The sequence below is a fragment of the Eschrichtius robustus genome, chromosome 14 (genome assembly GCF_028021215.1).
Source record: "Eschrichtius robustus isolate mEscRob2 chromosome 14, mEscRob2.pri, whole genome shotgun sequence".
NCBI classification, from domain to species: Eukaryota; Metazoa; Chordata; class Mammalia; order Artiodactyla; family Eschrichtiidae; genus Eschrichtius; species Eschrichtius robustus.
In genome coordinates, this window is record NC_090837.1 from 80808002 (window position 1) to 80827747 (window position 19746).

General features: G+C 38.6%; 1 protein-coding gene across 11 annotated transcripts in view; it reads right to left on the minus strand.

The window, feature by feature from the left end:
* The window catches only part of TCF4 (transcription factor 4), a 353245-nt gene that overhangs the window by 179115 nt on the left and 154384 nt on the right, over positions 1–19746 (minus strand). Inside the window, exon 1 of one of the 11 annotated variants that reach the window (XM_068562363.1) lies at positions 16448–16517. The exons of the other annotated variants lie outside the window; for them this stretch is intronic. The gene's annotated coding sequence lies outside the window, so the exon portion shown is untranslated. Of the gene's footprint in view, positions 1–16447; positions 16518–19746 lie in introns of those variants that run through there. 11 annotated transcript variants of the gene reach the window in all.

Below are 19746 nucleotides of genomic sequence, written 5' to 3' on the forward strand. Positions count from 1 at the left end.
TTTTTTTTTTAAGGATTATGCTCCTTGTAAAGATTTCATCTGTAGCATCCACTTTTACCATCAAATAGATCGCTCCACAGATCCTGAGTGAACACATTTCATTCTGATAGTGTAAGCCTTTAACTTTTATTACATCTTTTTGTTCCCAAATTCAACTATAAATCTGTCCTCAGAGCCCAAACCTCTGTTTGGGAGCAAAATAATCAGGGACTGTGGATAAACCCAAGCACCTTCTCAAACCTATCATATCTACTCCTCTAGTTTCCTAATGACAAAAAGCAGCCATTTTACAAAGACACCTCATTTCCAAGGGAAAAAAATATATACATCTTTCGTGTAAATTGTCCATTAAAAATTAGCTATGGTCTTGACGTTGGTCTTCTGCTTAAAATGTCCGGGAACATTTGTTTCAGATAATAAAATTCTCAAGAGCGCTGATAACATGTTTGAGTAGGATTCTTAAGTAACTATCTGTGCTCGCGAACACAAAAGCTCCTAAATATGTGTGTTTACTCTATGTCAGGCATGGATTTTTGTCACTTATACCCACTGGCTGGCGCGGACAGCTTCTTTCCTCCATCCTTCGCCACCGACCTCCCCCCGTCCCCACGATCACAAGGGAGCTTTGAAAGAGCTCAAGATTCTATTTTTCCAATATTTAAAAGAGATAGCAGTGATGAACAAACCCGGCGCGTTCACTGCAGAATTTTCGAGACAACCCTCCAGTACTAGAATGCGACAGCCGCTGCGGATATTTTTTGGCACCAAGACAATGGTGGCACTGCCAAGCCCCATGGCTAAAACTACTCAAAAGAGGCATAAGGGTAGCATTAATCGCTCAAGTCTTTTACTGCATGGAGTACTGTTGTCCATATTTTAAAAACTAAAAGTACCCGTTAGTAACATTTCTTGTATGCCCACCAAGGGGCGGGGGAGATTCTGAAATATACACCAGAAACAAATCTTGTCAAGCATTTGATTCATTTTATACCTAAAAGGACCAAATGTTAAATTTTGCTGCTGGTGACGATTTGCTGTGCATGAAACGAATAATCTAACCTAATGGGGTACACTGAAGGCTGAATGAAAGCTACAAGAGAGGATTTCATAAACTAAGTCGACATATTGGCTAAACAACTTTCTTCTGCAAAAATGATGTATACAAGAAACGAGTAATACTATGTCACAATTTTTTAAATTAAGCAAGAAAAACGCTGTAAATGAGCAGACACAACATCTGTCAATCAATCCTTCTAGAGACAAAGGAGCTCAACGCGCAGCCCCTTCTCTAGAACAAGTCGGCATCTACAGTGAGCAAACAATCAGGAAAGTCAACACGTGTTTTGTCCAAATTGAACCCATCAGCTGTTAAAACCTATATTTAAATTTGATTATTAAAAATGGCACCAATGGGCAATCAATAAAGGAGTCACTTGCTTCCTCTGTTGCCCTTGAAAAACTCAAGCTAAGCAGAAAATATAAGCTGTTTCCAATTATTTTTAAAGACCAATCCTTTTGCTGATTTATTCAATTGTTCTTTATCTTGCTGCCCCACGAAGGATAAGGAAAAAAAATTTTTTTTAATTTAGGGGGAGTATGATTAACAAATGTCTATTAATTCTAAATTTAATACTTTTATATTCTTACATAATTTTCCATTTGACTTCTAATTTTTCTTCCAATATATCCATGGTATCCTATTGTAAGGGAATGCCATGGGAATTGGATGAGAATGAAAATATTACATGGAGGAAAAAATTGGTCTCGTAAGTTCATTAACTCACAGGGATACATCTAAGAAGTATCACCTTCGGTAGATTACTATACCTGGACAGTTCTAATCCATTTGGAAGGAGTGAGAGACAGGCAAGAATAACTTATCCATAATACGATTTCTGGAGATAAGCTGTGACATAGATGATCCCACGGGTGGTTGACCAGTAGGATAACAACAAGGTCATGTTTGGGTTTGTAGCCTTTCATTCTTAAAAGGCCACTTTTAACATTACATATAAATGGTAGGGGGGCTTCCCTGGTGCCGCAGTGGATAAGAATCTGCCTGCCACTGCAGGGGACACGGGTTCGATCCCTAGTCTGGGAAGATCCCTCCTGCCGCGGAGCAACTAAGCCCGTGCGCCACAACTACTGAGCCTGTGCTCTAGAGCCCACGAGCCATAACTACTGAAGCCCACACGCCTAGAGCCCATGCTCCGCAACAAGAGAAGCCACTGCAATGAGAAACCCGTGCACCGCAACAAAGAGTAGCCCCCGCTCGCTGCAACTAGAGAAAGCCCACGTGCAGCAATGAAGACCCAACACAGCCAAAAATAAATTTAAAAAAATAAAAATAAAAGTAAATTTTAAAAAACGGTAGGTATTTCACCCACCACTGAAAAAGATGCACCTGTACAGTGGAACATATTATCCTATGAAAAGCCTTGATAAAAAAATTATCTGATGCTGTAGGACAATACCCAGCAAGGCTGTTTCATCGCTAATCCTCATTCTGGAAACTGAAGAACCAGCCTTTTGTTCCTTGCCACCAGACTAAGGAACTCATCACAACCGTGTGTGAATCAGAATAAATCTCTGTCATCCCTGTCCCCAACCCCAAGCCATCTTTGGTTACCCTATAATTTTGGGGGGCATGTTGAAAAGAGTATTTCATTAAACAATAACGGGAAGAGTGGTTCCAAAAATATACATGAGGTTATAATTTACAGTTCTTTCATCTTTCCTGCGCCTGCCTTTTCCTCTCTTGCCCACGTAAGAATACCTGAGTCCTTGTCATGTATTACCCACTACACAAAAGGGTTACGTAGATTGATTCATTCAATCTACACAACAACCCTGTGAGGCACATAATATAAACACCACTTTACAGATGAGAAAACTGAGATACAGAAAACTGCCCAAAGTCACAAAGGCAGTAAGCGTTACAGCCAGGATTCAAACCCTGCCAGTTTGATTCCCATGGCTGGGCTCTTAGCACTATTCTGTGCTGCTGGAATTTAAACTCTGAAAAAAAAAAATCTACAAATAAGCGAGAAGCCCAATACTGAAGACTCAAATCCCAGAGCTCAAAACACTCATGAATTTGATATGAAATTAATGAAAGTATCTTAGAGGTGGTGATAATTTACATTTACATGGTGTTTTATTCCTAAAAGGTCTCTAGGTACTTTAAAGCTGTGCATATGATGTACACCAGAACCTGTGACGTCACACAATAAACTGCAACCATCTCTACGTTAACTGGAAGCAACTAATTGACAAAAACATGGCAGCAAACTGCATCTCTACACATTCCATATGTGAAGAACATGACTTCATATCAATGCACAGAGAAGAGTGAAAGTAAAAATATAATTATAATATAGGACAACACAACATCACTCACAAGTGTCTTCTGTGGAATAGTAGCCCGACAACAGGCTCCAAAAAACAAAAGGGAGGCAAATCAAAAGGCCCAGGAACTATAACAAGCTGTCTATATCCCTCCCCGACAGGCAGAAATATACACTGTATCCTAGCATGTTAAAGCCTCTGAGAAGTCCTGCAGTGGAGACATTTAATTTCATTTAATATAATCTTTCCTAAATTTATTTGAATACACATACCTGCCCCATCTTTTTGCCTATTAACACAAGTCCTGAGGAATCTGAGAAACTACTACTTTAAAAAACTTAACATTTCAAAGCATGCACTGGGTTAATATATGTTGGTAATATTCTATCAAATAAATAAGTTTAACATTTGAATTTTATTTTAATTGACCTAAAAACATCTTTGTCTTGTTGTGATGTTTCCATGCAGATACACCTTTGTGGTTCTGACGAGCCAGTCAACTTTAATTTTCCCTGATTCTAGCTTGGAGGTGAGAGTCTGGGTTTACAAGAAGTCAGAAGTTGACGTTATTCTCCTGATTTCTAAAATTCAGAGAAGACCACTGGTTCTCTCCTGCAGAATCTTACTATACCAGGAGGCATTTAAAAAATCCAAATTTAATAAATTTCATGCTAAAAGAGCTACGACTCAATTCCAGCAGATAAAACAGTCAGTCATTCCACAGCCTAGAAAATTCTCTTCATCCCCTTCTTCCTAAAGTGAGAACAGAAAGAAAATTTGGGGGGAAATTGATCAGGCACATAGCTTGCAGCAAAGGATGCTGGGAAATAGGGGCCAAGCCATTTTCCCAGGAAAGACTAGCATCAGTGCTCACTTTCACTGATGTTCTTAAATCATCAAAGTAGAACCCTCAGTAACGATCTAGAGCTCTGACCTCAGAAAATTATGAGTTTGGGCTGCTTTCTGTCATTGATGCACCCCATCTCATCCAGACACTGCACTGCATTCAAAGCAGCGGGTGTACCAAAATTCCAGAGTATCTGGATACCTAAGAGTATCTCGAGGCACCACCAAAACTCTGTATTTGGGGCGATTCTGAACATGGTTAGAATCTATATTCAATTCTCCTTGAAGCCCTCACATTTGCAAAGCACTATATAGTGTGCAAAGTAATTTAACTTACATTATTTAAGACAACAACATCCTAAGAATTCCTTAGATGGGCATTTCAACCCCTATTTTTATAGAGGAGGTCACTAAAATTCAGAAAGGGTAACCCGCTTATAACAAATAAAAGAGGTTGTACAGATATTAAGAGACGAAGCTAGAACATAAATTACCAATTCCTGTACCAAAGCCTGTTTTTACAATACGCTGCCACTTCTTGGAGTATTCCAGATGTATTACTGGTTTCTATTGTGGTAACAAAGATGATTCCACCTGTCTTTTTCTCACTATGTAGCACAGCCCTCTCCTCAATTTGTAGTAAGTCAAAGAGGCATTCTCGAGTCCTTTGATGGATGAAAATATTAGAACTGGTAAACATTTTGAGTGACCACCCTCTGGGACACCAAAAATCACCTTCTCAATGCAAAATGAAAGTACTGCCTTAGAGATTATTTCACCTACCCTAGACCAACAACAGCCAGAATCATCCTCTTCCTCGGTGTCACTCTTGGGAGAAGTGCACACATTATCAAATGAGAACACGTGAGTTTTATGCTTTCTTTTCCCAGTGCAGGAAAATCTTTCATTAAAAATAACACTAATTCCACAGAGTGTGCAATTAATCAACATAATCATGGGGATAACTTAGCTGTTTGGGGAGGTGTGTCAAATAACTCTTTAAGGCCACTAAAGTGCCACTTGAGCCACCAGAGTAATGATTTTCTGAATCAGCAATTTGTACAAGGGTCCCCTAGGGGCCTGAAGGACTAAGGCTAACCCCGAAATCACTCAACTTACTTCTAATGAGTAACTTACCACTGGTTTTATGTGAATAAGGTCTTAATGGCTCTGCCTGCCCTATTTTATATTTTTATTACAGTTTGTGCCTATGGTGACTGGGTATAACCAAGGCAATGAAAGACTTTGTGAGGGCCTCTGAAGAAACAACATATGCATTTGAAATCTTATTTTTTATTTGAAATAACGTAATAGTTTTTCATGTAAAAATGAAAAAGGTCAATCTTGCGATACACACTAAAGGCATCAAAAGCAAACAGAAATAAAATATCTTTGGTGTACTCTTAAGAGGAAAGGAAGATACAGGATGGGTGTGGAGAAAAGCAATCTCCCGAAATTCAATTCTATGGCTCAAAAACCCTGCCCATCATGAGAATCATCAGTAAGACTTTTCTTAAAACAGATCCCTGGGTTCTCTACCCCAGGGGACTTACAGTCAGTGGAATGTGGTCCAGAATCTCTATTTGTTTTAAATAAAATTCCACTGGTTAGTCTAACAAGCCACAGATAAGAGTAACCAATTTAAGTGAACAGGTTCAGCCTTCAAGGTTACATTAGGTGAAACTCTAATAAACCTGGTAACCTGTTAGATAACCAAAAAAAAAAAAAAAAAAAATCAATGACTATCTAATCCAACCTATTTAATAGGATTTTTAAAAAGTAAACAAGTGTTGATCTCCAAGACCCTTTCAGACAGTTACATTTTGTGGGTTAGAGAAACATGGGTTAGAGAAACCTCTTCCTGGCAGTGTACTAGGCCTTTACATTTGTTCATCTCTGCTCATGAAGATTGGTTGTGTTAAAGAAATTCAGCTCACATTACCAAGCAGATGGCCCTAATAAACAACAGAATTCCAAGACATAAGTGTCCTAGAGGTGAAAGGACATTCCTTCTATCAGCCCCACTGGCCACTGCTCTGAAAGTATCTCTTCCCCCTTTCTACCCTAAGACAGAGGTCGCCTTTAGACTCCAGGATCAAGCTCTAGTGAGCCCGACTTGGTTTGTTAACCTAAAAGGGCCCTTCCACCCATGTATTCCCCACATCCATGCTCTACTGAAGGCATTACAAGTCCATGCTGGGGGAGAGAATCTGGTCCTTTGATCCCTCTGGAGGAGATCGATGACATTTCTGGCCAGATGCAGCAGAGACAATATCATATGAGTAAGACTTTGTTGCCTGGGTCAATTATTTGGAATTTATCAGCAAATTTTAAGAAAATCAGCAGCTACGTTTCACTGTGCAAATTGCTTTCAGCAATAAATTATGTGCTACCCATTAAACTGATGTTCTAACAGAGTCTTACTAATATTAAATGTAAAAAATAATAATGACCAAACTCTGAATTAGGCACATCAGAACACAAAACAGAAGAAAAGGTTTAGTATTATGTTTGTTATAAAGTGTCTACGTAGGAAAACTACATATTTTAGCACCACGGCATGTAAGAGATGGTCTCGGTTTTCAAGCTCAGCTCACGACTAACAATTAGAATATAACCACTATCATCTCTTAAAGAAACTACATGCATTTGATATGATACTCAAGAATGCACAAAAATAAAGGAGGTGGAGGTCTCATGAAAATTTTAAATACAGGTTACACATATGTATAATACAATAAGTATTACATATACACATAAGTATATAAGTAACATTTCTAACCCCAGACAGAAGATAATCCAAGTGTCATCTATAGATGTATCTGTAATATATTAGATAACCATTTCTCAAGTCTTAGACTATATAGGTTTTATATTCCCTAAGTATACAGTACTGAGAAGTTGGGGGTGAAATAGCCCACAATTCAAAATACAACTCAGGGCATTCACAGAGCAGACAAAGAGTAGGGAGAATGCCAACCACTGAGCCTGCCCTTCAAGATCAACTTTAAAAGAATGGCCCCATGACGATCAAGCTAGGGAGGAAACAGGACCAAACTACTCAGAGTCCAATTCCCCTGTTAAAGGAAGGTGATGGTTCACAGATAGAATTACACAAACCACTAAGTTCCACACTGTGATGTTTAAGAAAAACCTCCCAATTACTGAATATACGAGCATGACTAAATCAAGAGAGGAAGGCGGGGGCCACAGGAAGGAAGGGGAGAGGCAGAGGAAAGGATGATGAGGGAGAAGGCAGAACGGAGGAAGGAGAGAGAAGGGGAGTAGTCAGAACAGTGACCGCATCCTATCAAAAATGTGCAAGAAAATAAAATCTATCACGTGGAATAGATGTTTACAGACAGCAATTTTCAGTTCTGAAGCTTGCAAAAATGATCTTCTGAACAGCTTTGAAAGAGGTCCCAAAACCATGAGATACGGAAATAAATATTTGTAGGGTGGCTCTGTGTACCTACCACGTGTTGGCTGATGGTACGTCAACGACGAACGTTACTCCCAAGGGTTAAGAGTTTAGATGGGTGAAATGTTAGGGAGCAAAGCCAGTAATGTACATTGTCAGGGGTATAATGGGAATAATGAGAGAGCACCTAACACAGCGTCAGTGTGGTAATAGGAGACAAGAGGAAAGACGTATATTCGAGATTCCACGCCAGATACCATTAGAACAGATTTAGTGGGAAACGGATATTAGTTAGAATGCAGTTTGCAGTTATTTGACAATGTTAAACAAATCAAAGTAAATAAAAACTAATACTTACATGATTTATCCAAAACAAATTTTAAGGTAACTGGTACCTCAGATTGGAAAGATGGAAAACAGGAAAAAACTTAGATGACATTTCCCCGCTTCTCTAGCTTTAAGTTCTTTGATCATTCCATACGTTTGGGAGATGATTTGGGAGTTTTTTGATGGAATCTGCTTACAAATTAGAGAAATTTGCAAAAACAAAAGAACTGTAAAGATCTAAACGATCCTCGCCACACAGTAATCACCGAATGGATTCGATCAATTCATATCAGAGAGATGTAGAAACCACTTATACGTAATTAAATTTTATAAAGAATCTGATGGAAACTTGTGAACAAAAATTGCTATTTTAAAGGCATATTCATTATACAGAGCCCTGGTCTTCACTACCAAGACCCAAGGATACTCTCAACCCAAGCAATGGCGAGGAGGCAAGATGTTCCCTCTGTAACTGCCTTTGTATAACTTAGTCCTGCGACCTGAAACCATCAGTGATTTGCTCCATTAACATCTTACACTCTATAAACAACAACCAAAGGAGCCAAGCAAAACAAAAAAAGGTTCCACTCGAACTCCAATTCTCAATGTCTGCCAGGGAGAATAGCTTAATTTGGTCTGCAAGGAAACCAAAAATGCCTTTACAGAACATTATGGTGCAAATACAGGCTCATTTTCCTTCACAAAGCAAGCGAAAACAGTCAAGTCTATAAGGGAGTTCTCTGTGAGGCATTAGCTACTACATACAAGGAGTCATGTTTCAAAATTTCAATGATTTATCCTTTTCAAGTCCATTCCCAACTCAGTAAACAAGAATTCTTCTTGAGTGTAATCAGGCCAGGAGGATCCATGAAAGCAACGGGAATACGATTAACGGTCATCTGAGAGCAACCACTTAATAACTCAAGAGTGGCATATACGGGCTTCCCTGGTGGCACAGTGGTTAAGAATCCTCCTGCCAAGGCAGGGGACACGGATTTGAGCCCTGGTCTGGAAAGATCTCACATGCCGCGGAACAACTAAGCCTATGCACCACAACTACTGAGCCTGTGCTCTAGAGCCCGCGAAGCCTGCGCACCTAGAGCCCGTGTTCCGCAACAAGAGAAACCACCTCAATGAGAAGCCTGCGCACCACAACGGAGAGTAGCCCCCGATCGCCGCAACTAGAGAAAGCCTGCATGCAGCAACAAAGACCCAAAGCAGCCAAAAATAAATAAATAAATAAATTTATTTTTAAAAAAGAGTGTCGCATACTTTATATGTTATTTGAGCTATTGAGTCTATTTAGCAAAAGCAAACTGCCCCCAAAGAACCCCAAACAAAAAACCCCTTCATTTCCTAATAAAAACAAATTAACTTCCATACTCAGTATTAACCTACAACTTTATAATCACTGCAAATATCTGATAGTGTAAAAATATCAAAACAAAACAAAAAACAAAAAAAAACCAACCTTGAAAAGTAAAAGAAATTAAGAACCCCACATACCAGTCATTTCAATGTGCGCCAGCAGAGGGCACACAAGCCCCAACAAGAGCTGGCTCTGGCCAGGTACCACCCAAATTCATTTAGGACCAACCCTGACCAAAATTTGAATACAGAGACGGGGGGAAAAAAATCATCCTATCAGGGGCATCAATAAAACAAATGTGCTCAGTTTAGGATTAGTAAGAAATATACAGTAGTACACTTTATTATTCAATACTGACTTTAACAGAGATTTCTTAACTGCTTCATGGAAAGTTGTTCCTTAAAAAGAAGTAATTCTTCTTTGTATAGAAGTGAGGTTATATCAGTTTTCAAGGCCACTGCAGTTTTTATAGATCTATATGAAGAATTATCTAGAAAACATGAATTTGTAGAAGTAAATTAAATGTTAAATTTCTAATACATAAACACACATGTTTTGGTAAGTATATTAAATTACCCTTTGCCAACAGACAGTTTCTTTTAGAGTAATTCCATGTGTCATATACAAATCTATTAATTTTTGTAACCCTAGAGCAATCAAATATGTACCATTTTATGGTTAAATTGAGATACATAAGTTACTTATTTTCCCACTGGTTTGTGCTTGATTGATTATTTGTAAGTTGTCTATTCTGGGTCTTTGTATTATAATATTAGCTTTGGGGTTACAGTAGATTTTACCAGAAGAGTATCTCGCAGCTATGTATGTACATGTACGTGTAGAAAGGGCACTGCTTATTCTTTTAAAGGAAGTTATCCTATAGATGCAAAAGTCACAAACTCCTCCTAGCCCTTTCCGAGCTTTTGATTTCAGAAACAATATCACAAATTGAAAAGAAAATATGAATTACCTCATGAAAGCAGCAAATTAAAACCAACATCAGATACTGTAGTTTTTACATTTACAGATAAAAGTTAAATAATCCACAGGATGTGCAATCTCTCATTTCAAGTGCATTTGAATAAACAGAAGGTTTCAAGATGGAAAGCTTAGTAGGATAATTAACTGCTAGTTGCCCATCCACCTAAATGATCATTTCAATCCCACCTCACTCACTAAACAAAAACAATGAAGCCATGTAACATCGCCATCAGGTGATTTTTTGTTAAGCATTCTCGGTAGATTTGAGAGTTGAACTTAATTTACAGCATCTACCAACCAGGTGGTATAGGTTACACGTAGGTCATGATAAATAACACTTATCTTTTGGCCGATGTGGCTACACCCTTTCTGCATAAGTTAAAATGATGATGGTTTATTATTCCAAAGCACTCAATTCTGAAATGTTTACACAATTTGTTAAGTCCAGGCAAATTTAAATGATTCTGACATGCAGCCCGCTAAGGCCAGCGACAGGGATAATGCCTCTTTACATGGGTAAAATTTTGTGGCATATAGGTCACTCTCTTAAGGGGAATCAACTGTGTGTCTCTTCGTTGCGTTTCCACCACAATCCTTCATCACGCAGCCTGGAGCTGAGAGTGAAATGCAAGAAAGGAGCCGAATGCTCAAAGCAAAAATCTGCTTCCAGGACAATCCATTATATCTGACAAGTTAAATGTTCCATGGTAGGCCATATGGCATCGGAGCAGGCCCGACGATGGAAGAGGGGAACTCAGCAAATGCATCACAATTAAGGAGTTTGGCTACAGACTTTCCTTTGAATTACTTTCTTAATACATTTTAAATGCTGTTCCCCCAATTTGTAGCTGAATCCCTTTTCTGGGATAATTTTTAAAGGAGTCCCACGATTTCTTTCTCCTCTCCTGACAGTCAATGCTGAACTCTAGAAGGTTAAGGCACACAGGGCCATTTTTATCAAAGGAAGTTTCAAAGAGGAGGACCTGTAGCCTCATTTCAAAAATTTCCAGACAAATTATATGTAGAGCCTCTCTGTTCACTAGATTAGAATAGATGTCAATGAAACTGGTCATTAGAATGAGACATTTACATGAAACTGATAGAACATTAAATAAAACCAGTTTCCATTTTCAAGTCCAAAAAACCTGAAAAGCTGTATAGTCACAACTGGCACGTTTCTGTTTCTTCTGTAGTTTACTTAATATTTACCAGATTAATGAATTAACTGAAGATTGCCTTGGTTGAATTTAGCTCCTCCTAACACCTCACCAAAAAAAAAAAAAACCTCTGCCTACTTCTGCTAATACCATGTTCTAGAGAAGTCTTAGAAGCTTTCTAAGACACTAATTAAAACCAGGTTGTCTATAAAAATAAATATTTGTTCTTAGAAACAATGTAATGTAAATATAATTTGTATTATAATCAAGGTATGCATTTATTACATTAAGGGAGAAGAAGATGAAATTAATGAAATGACCAAAATAGCATCATTAGGCCACAGTATTCCATTACACCATTCGTCTCAGTAAAGAAAACAAATCCTTTCTGAAGAATTCTCAGGAAGAGAACTGAACCTGTAATAAAAACAGAAAAAGCTTTCTACAGAAGTATCCAAACTCATCTGGTCCGGTGTCAAACATCAATTTTATCAACACCCTCACTTCCTGGGGATAATGCCTTCTTGAGCAAATTTACATAAAACATGATGCGTGTGTGTGTGTGTGTGTGTGTGTGTGTGTGTGTATAAATTATAATGGTAGGTTTTTCTAAACAATAATGACTATCGTTTAAGTATTCACACTGGTTTTACAAGCAAGAAATTCATAATGATTAAGAGAAACGTGTATGCATCTTTCCGAACGAGAAGACACTTAAGACTCATTTCCCTAAACTATTTTCACTCTCCATTTCTCCAGAGGGTCACTATTTCCCTCAAATGTACCCGCTTCTGCCTTAATTAAGAATAACATTATTTCAAAGAGCATATACAGATACTTAATAAAAATGGATGACTTTGCTTTATGTTTAAAATTATGAACATATTTTCTGGTGGTCCTAAAGTTACTATTTGTTACTGTACTCTTATATTTGCATCTCCTTATTTTTTCATATGAGACAATTTATTGAATTACGAAGATGCTTATGTGGGTTATGACTGGCAACTTGTATCAAAAATCAATTGTTATAGCTCTTTGTATTTTACCAAGTGCTTTCACATACATGCTCTTATAAGCTTCATCATAATTCTGTTAGATAGGTATCATTATTATTATCATAATACTTTCATTCTATATGTAAGAAAAAAGGGAGACTCAGAGAGGTTAATTTATTTGTCTTAGGGCACACAGCTATGAAATGGAGGAGCCACATCTTTTGCCCAAGCCTACCTCTAATGTCAGCATTGTACTGACATGCCGTACCATATATTACACGAGGAAGCATGACCATTAAAAAGATATAGGCAAGTATTACTTAGGAATATAAGTACACTTTTTACACATTTTCACTTCTTATTCAAGAAAAGTAGCCAAATTTTTTGGTATTGTGATAGAATCCTATGCTTGGGTTTACTAGGAGGAATGAATACATACTCAACACACAATTACACTTACACACGAGCACATACACACACAAAATGTAGCCAGGCACACCTCAACACCAACAGAGTGCATCGGGCCGTTGTGTACTGTAGATCCTATTTCTGTGTATCCAGATCCACATTTTTATTACTAATTAAAATGTCCAGACGGCAAAATAACACCTGATCCGAGGGATTTTTAAGTACAGTAATTGTCAACGTTCAGCCCCTACACTGTTAACAAAATTGGCCTGCCCTGAGCTTTATATTTGCTGTTTCCAACCTATCAGTGTAATGCAGTTAAAACTTTAATAATCTGAACGCCAGTATGTCCACATTAAACTCTTTACCAAGAAAAAAAGAGAAAGATCTGATATTTAAATCATCACCATTAACAGAAAGCTTACACAGGCCACATAGCACAGGGAGATCAGCTCGGTGCTTTGTGACCACCTAGAGGGCTGGGATAGGGAGGGTGGGAGGGAGATGCAAGAGGGAGGAGATATGGTGATATATGTATATGTATGGCTGATTCACTGTTATCAAGCAGAAACTAACACACCATTGTAGAGCAATTATACTCCAATAAAGATGTTAAATAAATAAATAAATAAATAAATAAATAAAAAGAGAAAGTTCATGGACTCCAGTAGAACCGAATGTCACAACACAGCAACACAATTGGGTTTTATGGGGGGGGGGGAAATACATAAAGAAGGCAAAGAGTGAGGCCCTTTCCCTACATCTTTTGTTTCGTAGGTTCACTAAGTCATAAACAATTTTGGGATATATTTGTGTCCTTTAATTTGGGGGGAATTTTTATACCACACATAGGTACAGATCTTAATCGTTAAGCAAAATGTTCATTATCTTATAAGCTTTTTAAAAATATGGATGCGGGCATGACCCCTGAATGTCAGGTTAGGCCTTGCTCATGAATAATATACTCCGGGAAATCACAAATGCTTTTAAAACGTTTAAAGCAGTGACTTCCTAATCCTAAGTGGATTCTTTTTTTCTCAAATAAACATTTTTTTTTTTTTTTTGCAAATATCTAGGCTGCTTTGATACGCAAATGTTCTCCTAAACATTTCCACCAGCCAGCCACTGAAATCTCTCCAGGGACCCCAACCAATGGGAAAGTTTGCAAGGGAAATAGGAGAAGCAACTGGATGAGAATCCTGCCAGGAATCCTGGCTTCACGGGCCACAAACAAATGTGAGTTTTGTTGCAGTACCTGAAAGAAAACTTGTGGATGTTTTAGTGAAACAACTCCTTTAAAATTCTCAGTCATGGAGCAGTAATTCTCCCTGATTGAGGCAATAGCTTCTGGGGAGGGTACAGCTGATCACCACCCACAGGTTTCCCATTTCAGAGTTCAATGACTCCAGGAAACGTGGCTTGCTGCTGGACAGTGAAAATCTCATCACTTAAAAAAAAATTACCCAAAGGAATTAACATCTGCAAAACAGGAAACAGAAAAAGCAGCCAACAGTACCACGACTAGGGTCCCAAATTTGAACAGGTATAACTTTCCAAAAAAGGTTCTCCCAAGGGAATAAACCAGGGAAGATGCCCCTAGCGCCATCTTTAGTATGTAAACAACTCGGGAAATAATGTATGCAAACAAAGGATTTTTCTAGAAATAAAAACAAGAGGATAGCGTTCAAAAGTAACTTGTAAATACGGTACGATTACAACGACTATGACTGAAAACAATCTCCAATACTCCCTTTGCCTTTCATGCTCCACTGTGTAAACACCCCCAAAACCTGCTTTGAGAAATAATGGGATTCCCTGATAACAGGTCAACAAATCATTTCAAAGCATCTCCAGTTTGCTCAGGCAGAGAAGCCACCAGAAGCTAGCCACACTGAAAACAAAACCAAATTTCAGGATTCCGGTTGCTGACACCAGGCTGGGCATTACTGAGAAAGGCAGGAGTTGTAAATTTGGTGGGAGGAGAAAACTAACAGTGAATTTATCAAAGCCAGTGGATCGTGGAGCTTCTACAATTAAAATGATCTGCTTCTCCACCACTAACCTGCTGATCGACACTTGTTCCTTTACTTCTCCCATCAATTCCTCATTTACACATATTAAAAGCGGTCAAAGATTTCATCAGATGTGGTTTTGACAATAGCAGCAAAGTGCCTAAAGCCACAGATTTTAATTGAGCCCAAAATACTGATTTGGGGCAGGGGGAGAACCAATCACAGCAGGAAGCGCTTTAAAAGAAAATGGGAGTAAGGCAATTATACTTCAATAAAGATGTTTAAAAATAAAACAAAAAAAAAAAAAAGAAAATGGGGGTGGGGGGGTGAGGAAATATCATCTTGAGTAGCTACTCTGCACTCAGTTGTACTGTACGAAAAGAAAATAAGAAAGTTCTATAAAATGTCAGAATTAACCTATCGTTTCAGATTGCTTTACAGGTGAAATTCTACCATCTGGATGGGCAGTTTGCCTGCATCAAAAACAAGTAAACTAAAAGAAAAAAAAACCTTCTTCTGCCTGCTGTTTTAACACAATAGATTTTAAAGGAAAGGGGACAGACTCACTCACCATAATCTCCAGATACTGACACACACACATTTACACAACATGTGTGTACACACACACATTCATGTACAAACTGTGACAAAACGAAAGTTGGAAAAAGCAAGAAATTGAAATAAAATTCTGTTTCTCAGATCTCTAAAAGATTAATAAGGAATAAAAATCTAGTCATTCTTAATTGCATAATAGGAAAAAAAGATTCACTTTAAAATTCTCATTAAATAACTCATGATACTCTCTATTTCACTGAGATACTCTAAAAAATAAAACCTAGCATATCAAAGTTTCTACCTTCCCCTAACAAGGCATATTTATATTCTTTCTTTATGCTGGGCTAGCAACTTGGGGAATTATAACTTAACTTTAAATAAACAGGAAACTGCATCTTAGGAACTGCCTGAAGTGGTTTTATATTATTTGAGAGTAAAAATGCTTATTAACTTGACAATTTTTAAAGAAATATGCTTTCATCCTCCCCTTATGCAAACCTTTCTTTTAATCCTTATACAAACCTTTTTTTTTTTTAAACATCTGCCTCAGCAAAAAGATCTGACGTGGTAATAATCATTTTTTAACCTGAAGATCAAATCTTACATCCAGTCAGAACTCTGTTTAGGTTTTTTCTTTCTAATGTCAAGAGTGAGATAGAAGTTTCGGTTTAACTTTAGGCTAGTCTGACAAATCATGGTACCAGGTTGGCACAAAGTGGTTATTTGCCAATCTCCAGTCACACATTCTGAAAGCAACACACAGAGGGTTTATAAATTAATAGCTCTCTGTACTGAATGCTTGTCGATATCTCTGGTTCTGGGGTTTCTGGGTATCCATTTGGATTGTACAGTGTCTCTTAAAATTATGTTTGAAGCCCAACACTAAACCAGAAGTGTTAAGTGAGAGAATGATGGGCACATTCCCAAACTCTTACATTAAACCATAAAGGGAATAGATTAAAAAGAAAAAGCACAGAAAAAAAAAAAAAAACAAACATGGTCCAAAAAAGAAAAAAAAAAAAACTCACCCTGAATAGACAAACAGAATACTTGCTTTTCTTTCGACCTTATGGGTAGCACACGGAGGGAGGCACCGGAAGATCGAAGCACAAGTACGTGATGAGGTGTCTCCGAAAAGCATGAGGATGAATAAACTGTCGTGCTGTAAATTTGCCAGCTAGAGGACAGAACGCAACACGCTGGGGCTTGGCTGTCCTAACATGTTTTACTACGTAAATTTAAAGAGTCTTGAAAGGGAAAAGAAAAGAGGGGGAAAGGTAGAGGGTTTTTTCCTTAATATTACAAAAAAAAGTTTGCCAGAAATTCTCATACTTGGGTCACAAATAAAAGTAATTTCAGGGCTGTTATTAAAAAAAAAAAAAAAAGAATCTAGTTCTCAGGCTAAAACTCATCACATGTTTCCTGTGATGGAAATTTAGGGGGGTGGTTTAAAGAGTTAAAGGCTCCCTACCATTAATTTGCATCTGGTGCTTTTAGTGTGTGTGTGTGTTTTTTTCTTCCCTGAAAAGTTGGCAGAGCTGCCGATTTTCCATAATGCAAGCATTTGGGAATTGTGAGCGGAATGAAACCGATCCAATCTCCTGACTGCGACATGAATTTTCATTAATTACAACCTTGTCAGCAAAAGCATTATCAAAGCTGAATATGAAAATGCTAATGAGTCCTCATTTGCATATTTTTCTTTGTTGGAATGTCATTAATTATTACATTTTATGATGATGAATGCAGCTGTCGAAGCTCTCCGATGCATAATTAGCCATCAGAATGCCAGGAGCCGATCAGCATTTTTGGGTGAAAAAAACAAATTTCACTTGCACTCGTCCCCCATCCCAACACCACCCAACACACAGACACACAGACACACAGACACACAGACACACACACACACAGCCCTGATGACGACAGTCCTGAGGCCGGACTTTGGGGAAGTTGAAAAGGGCTCGTTTAGAGGGAATTCATTTTTGCTTTAAGATTATTTTGGTTTTAGCCGATAATGGTCTTATACAATAGAAGCAGCTCTTAATAAAAAAAATCGTTATTCCAGCTTAATTAATGCCACGCTTAATTATAAAACCATGATGTCAACGGTTTTAATTAAGTATTGGCTCTGTTACAAAAAAAAAAAAAAAAAAACCAACTCCCCGCTGCAGTAAGAGTCACAGATTTGTGCAAATCATTTCTGCGATTTTTTGGTCTTCCGTGGTTCATGAACTATTCGGATATTAACAGGCAGCATGAAAACTCCAGGCACACACGCGTGCGCAGGAAGGCGCACACACATGCGCGCGCGCACACACCACACACACACACACACACACACACACACACACACACACACCAAGCAAAGGGGGAAACCCAGACTTTGCTGCTACATTACTTGGATAGACTTTAGAGCTTACCTACTTGACCACTTTTTTGAGCTAAAGTGTAAGTGAAGATGACAAAACATAGCTCATCCTCTCTCAGCCGCTGGGAACGGTGTTTATAAGTAAAAAAAGAAAAACAACACAGAGCAGATGGGACCATTACACATGACCAAACCAATCAATCACAGATGAAGGGCCCAGGTGCAGCGCAGCCGTGCAACAACGCACCATTTCACAGTCTGTCAGACACACACACACGGTCGTCCATGAGTGACCCTCCTCGGCTCCCCCCGGACCTCATCTGGAGCGCTGCTCCCCTCTCGCCTGCCTACGCTCCAACTGACATCTTCATAATCGCCCTGTCTTTCTATCTGCTGTGGCTCCCGTGAAGAGAGGAGCGTGGAAGGGCTGGCGACCGGGGCGGGGGGCGGGGGGGAGGGGGAAGGGAGACTGGGGAGGGGAGATAAGGACAGGGGCTCCCATCATTGTCACTTACGAGGACTCCAGCCTTCTTCCTTCCGCCATCCCCACGGCCCCTCCCTCCCCGACCACCATCACGATCGCTTCTCCGATCCATCATTAAGCTCATTAATTTTTAAGGGTGACTGCTTGGTTACAGCACCCCAACTGTCTGCCATTAGACATAGAAATTTTGTTTGGGGGTCTCCCGCCTCTGAGGAAGGGAGATGTGGGGAGCTGGACAAAGTCACCCTTTGATGTAAATGTTAGAAACTGATTCACTGGAAGTGCGGAGCAGTACTTTCCGTGGTCCCCCCCAAAAGGGGTTCAGATGAAATCCTTGTTACTCAAAAGACTCTGGGGAGCCAACTCTGTCCTAACATTTTGTGTATTAAATAATCCCTGTGGCCTTTGGCGTCCTATGTCACAGACTCATAGAGGAATCACTGAACCCAAATGAAATTGTACATTTGCAAGGGTCACGGGCTATCCTGGCAATACAACTGAAAAACCAACTCAGACACAACAAGTTAGGATAGGCTCCCTGTTTTAAACTCAGAATTCCTAATTCCCAGCCTAACTTTTTGTGGCTTTTCACCTTTCCGTTCCTTAAAAGAAGCACACACACAAACAAACAAAAAACTCAGTGGGGAAGAAAGTAACAAGTAACCAACAGAATGCACTGAAGCCCACCTACCTACCACCTTTGAAAAAAAAATCTCTTTACATCACACCAGAAAAAGAAAGACTGGTTTTATTAATTCAATATAGTCTTTAATCATGAACTCCTTCTTAAACCTGGGTAATTTATAACCAAGTTTTTGAGATCTGTTATAGAGCACAAATATTATAAGAAATCACCTCCATTTACTCAAAGAACTGAAAAAAGGATACTTTCCCCAGCTTTAGGAGATGACTGCTCATCCAGTGATTGAATGCTCTCAACAATTTATAATTCATTTTGCCCATTTGGAGATGAGAAGGAGTTTAGGAAAGCACTCAAACCCTACAAAGGACAACTATATGACTGCAAAATAGCTTAAGGGATTTATGTCCCAAAATGCTCATGACATTTTAGTCTTTACTGGAAAATTTACACTGAGAACAAGAAAAAGTTAATCAAAATAGACCATGCAATTCAGCCACTCTAAGGATTAAGTCAAGTGTCATTTATGTGCAGTTTCATGTAATGGTACGAAAATAAAGAGTACAGGCTAAGTTGGGTGAGAAAGTGTCCTACCTAAAATCTGCATGCCATTCCATTTACAGGCAAAGGCAATTTTCCAGAACACTAGGCAGATTGGATTCGTTGAAATGAAAGCTTTGTCTCTTAGCATGGACCCTATACCATCAATTCAAACATGTTCTCAAAATGGTTTGATGACGCACTTGTTTTTGGTTTTTTTTTTTTTTTTTTTTTCTTTTGAGGATTCAGTCTGCTTCTCATCTCTTAACCATCTAATTTGTCCTTTGGAAACTTT